Raw genomic sequence first — 4,343 nt, 5'->3', positions numbered from 1 at the left:
TATATTTAAATTTTAAAAGGAATAAATTTTGTTTGCAAACAGCTCCAGAAGAACATGATACATTTCGCCCCACGCTCATGATTGTTGAGCAGTAAATGTTACTTCCCTTTCTAACACCACCTTTCTCCACAGCGACACACTTCCATTTATACATACACCAGAAGAATATTCACATATGCTCACAGATCCACAGTCATTCCTTCATCTGATTTCTCTGAAAGTTCACCTCAGAGGGTAACAAAGCAGCGCTTGTGATGTAAATATGGAAGAACCACACTGACAGCCAGTAAGCCATGAGGTTCTTCTATCTATCGATCAAGTTGTCACTCCTACTTCAACGCAGGTGAAGAAATGTCAAATAATATTTACAGAAAGTTAAGCGTTCCAACAAGTGCCAGGGGGAGCTTATTGGCTCCAGACACCTGTTTTTTACATTTTTTCTTCAGTGAGAACAATTTTTGCAGGAACTGTTAAGTCACACCGTTTGTCTGCTTTTTTTTTTCTCCTTTAGGTTACCAGTTTTCATCAGAACTTGAGTAGAATATGAATGTTATGGGATACTTGAGAGACAACAGGTGCCACTCACAAATAAGAAGTAAGTGCAGGGTTGTCAGTGAAGCTAATAACACTGGAATGTGAAATAATAGTAGTAAGTAACTGAAGAAAAGAAGTGTCAGATGAGACAGCTGAATTGCCATGTGAGTCTCTCGTAAGATATTGAGTCTTTGGCTTGGAGAATCTGACTCTTCTACTATGATTTACAGAGTCTCAGTCTTTCATCTTAAACTGGAAGGAATCAGACAGGCAATACCATGTCCAGAATCACTTAAATTTAATCCTGGTGGTCTGCAGATGCTTGTGACCACTGTCATTAGAGTGGGGACTTGCTGGGTGGAAACCGCAAGGGTTTTTAAACTCCACAAATTAGTGTCAGCTCAAGTCCTGACAGTGCTAAGATAAGAAAACCAAGTTATTGTTTGCTTCTGGTACTTATTCTTCTCACCTAACACATGAAAATTATATCACTAACTCGTGTAGATTAGAAACATAAACCTACAGGAACACGTGTGATAGGGAAATTCAATTCCTCTCACAGACCCCCAGCTTCCCTGCAGCAGGCCTGGCACACAGTTCCTCAGCAAGCAAAGAGGCAGCAAGACCTCTTCTTTTCATCACCTTCTTGCAGTCTCCATAAGGGAAATCTCAAGTGCAGGCAAATCCTCAGCCCTCCCTTTCCCTAAGTCATTTCTTTCACAGCAATGTGTCACGATACTCCACACAGAGTTAAATTTGTATGCTGGCACCTTCAACCATGCTCTTGGCCTTGGTAAACAAAATTACATAGGTATCACAGCAGACTGCACACTTCATAACATGAGGAAAAGAAGTAAAATTTGGCCCATAAGGGAAAAACTGCAAGGGAAGCAACTCAGAAGATTATTTTGTGTGTGCAGTGGTTTTAAGATAAATAAATAAGTGAATCAGCTAGTATACAAACATGGCTGAGGAAAAATAAATATTCAGATGGGCTCCGCTGCTTTGTTATTTCCCCCGATGCTTTTCAGACATCTTCACTCTCAAGCACTTAAAACACACACCAAAAATATTTGCTACTCCCTTAAGCCATTTTCAGCTTACCTGCCTGGTGCACAAATACAGTTCCCTTGCAATTGCAAGCTGTACTATTGTGTTAATAATTTTCCTTCCAATTCCACTGAGGTACCCAAAAAAACTTGAAAGGAAAATCAAAAATTAAAAAGGCAAAGGGATCTTTTAATATATACTGTGAAACAGGTCTGAGGCCTTGATCCTGGATGCCTTTTTACCTCCTTCTGTAACACATACTCAAAATTTTTTTTCTCAGTAATGTAAAGATGCTCAGCCAGAATAAATAAATAGATAGATAGATAGATAGATAGATAGATAGATAGATAGATAGATAGATAAATAACAAGATGCTTTACCTAAATCATGGGGGTTTGAGAAAGAGTTTCTCACTGACATCACAACTGTGCCCAGAAATCATGCATCACAAATTTTCTGAGGATATGAGTTCTGGCCTGTTACACCAAATCCCATTCCATCACATTCCCTTACTCCCAAGCACTGGTGTGCAACACACCATTTCACTACTGTTGCCATGAGATGAGATGGCTTGAGTCATGTTTCCATTTAATCATCATGGAGCCAAGATGGAAGATCCTTTGAACAAAACCCGCCTCATTTTTATTTGTGACATTTGGGACACGTGGGGACTGAAAACTCTACAGTACATAGAGCAGAGTTTGGAGGATAAAAGCTATATGTGATCGTTTTTAATTTTCCTTGAACTCTTCAGTTCATGCGCACGTACCTCAGCATCCTGACAGAAAGAAGCACAATCCAGACAAAGTAACAGAATTAAAAAATATCTGTGGCACTGGTCTGGGTTCACCTTCTGGAATTAAGAGGTGGGTAGGAATTTTTTCTCATATATTTCTATTGCTTTTTTGTGTGTGAATTTATCACTAACTCCAGTCTGTAAATATGAGCACCATCCTTGCCTATATAGGAAAAACTAAATTAAATTAATAGAAATAACTAGGTGATATTTAAACAATTTAAGTGAAAATCACATTTTGAAATTAAATAATTATTTCATTAAAAATAATAAACCCACTTAAAAAAATGAAGTTACGGCAGACTATGTGAAAGGCCTAAAGCAGGGTTAAAGTATCTCATTAAAATTTTAATACTACAGTTTGTGTTTTAATCAGAATTTGTAACAGTAGCCCTTGAAGAGCAGGGGAGAGCAGATATTTTTTCTACTTCTCCATTTTAGCTAGCTAATTCAGCGATTTGGCAATGAAAAACAAAGCAACAGTCTGTATCGTGAAGAAATACAAACTTCTTTTCACTCTCAAATTTTAGGGCTAGAAGTAGACATTAGTGAATGAGATCTATTAATTCTGAAGTCCTCACAAATTCAGTCACCAGAAGCCACCATGTCAGTTCCTTAGTTGCAGAAAACACTTATTTTGTTAAATATTTTTATTTTGTGTGTGAAACAAATTTTGATAAATTTATTTACTTAAATTTTCAGATTGTTCAAATTACCTGATGTGCATTACTATTTAAATCTAGCAAGTGATTTCCAACTGCCTCCAAAAGGTGTTCAAAATACAAAATACTAGAATATTAAAACATTCAGATAACCTGAATGTGTGGTGTTTTTTCTTTAGGAATACCCTAAATATGAATTATTTAAGGCACAGCAATCACCTTCTCCATTGTAAACGTAATATTTTGCAACAAATCAACACTCCAAAGTAACTTCAGTTTTCAAAATACAAACTCATTGACCATCCACTAATTAAAACTAATTCTTCTTCCTGATAAGGCAGCAAAGAAATTGTAGGAAGGGGGAAAAAAAAAGGCCTCTTAAAAGTCTGTTACTTAAAACAAGTTTTACTGCTTTTGAATCAGTAATAAAAATGGCTATTTAAATTACTTTCATGTCAATCCATCCCCCTGTTCTGCACAGAGCTATTTAAGATGACAAAAAGACAGACTAAAGTGTATCTTCACTTGTGTTACTGTCAAACCTGGTAAGGTTCATATTTATCATGCTGTACTAATATTTCTTAAAACTCATATTTTTGTGGCATTGAGTATTTCAATGGAGAAAGATATATACATTACTACAAACATAGAGGATTCTTTATTTGCTAGAATAAAGGAGAAACTTATGTATATGAAAAAACACCTTGAGTAGATGGCATGTGACTGAGAGATTCCTTTGTAATAAAAACATAAAACAGTAACAACTAGCTACCAGCAGAAGCACAGCAAATATAAGATTATCACTGTCTTCTCTAATATCAACAGCAAGAGGGAAATTAATATGAAAAAAAAAACACAACTGTAAATAATTTTTAAAAAAACAAACACTAGTACCCTGTAGTTCGTACTGCATGTATCACTTGAAGTATATATGTAGGTAAAACTTACTGAGGTAGAAACCAGAGGAAAAGATACTGAAAGAAAAGGTACTAAAATGCCTGTAGCAAACAACCAAGATCAAAAGCCTGAAAATATCTCAGAAAACACATCAAGGCGAGGAATGAGATCTGCAATGTTACTGCCTTCTGCCTTTCTTCTTCAGCCCCTCACACCAGTGAAGTGACACAGGGGATTTTAAGGAATATCCAATAGACAGATCCATATTTGTCTGTTTGAATCAGGAACTCCTATCTAGTATGATGAACCCTGTAAAAACTGCAGACAAATGCTATGTTTGTCTAGTCTAGATGCTTATGCTTTCCCAGGCTTATACTCAGACCACGGAGTGTGGTAGGCCTATT

General features: G+C 36.4%; 1 long non-coding RNA gene across 1 annotated transcript; it reads left to right on the top strand.

The window, feature by feature from the left end:
• Positions 1-276: 276 nt before the first annotated feature.
• LOC149918276 (uncharacterized) lies at positions 277-3,163 on the top strand. Its single transcript, XR_016466504.1, has 4 exons — positions 277-343; positions 512-595; positions 2,339-2,450; positions 3,083-3,163. It is a non-coding gene; the product is annotated as an uncharacterized LOC149918276 (long non-coding RNA).
• Positions 3,164-4,343: the final 1,180 nt, after the last annotated feature.

This window comes from Phasianus colchicus, chromosome 4 (assembly GCF_987193195.1).
Source record: "Phasianus colchicus chromosome 4, bPhaCol1.hap1.1, whole genome shotgun sequence".
NCBI classification, from domain to species: Eukaryota; Metazoa; Chordata; class Aves; order Galliformes; family Phasianidae; genus Phasianus; species Phasianus colchicus.
The sequence above is the reverse complement of the archived record's forward strand: the minus strand, read 5'-3'. Positions and strand labels throughout refer to the sequence as shown.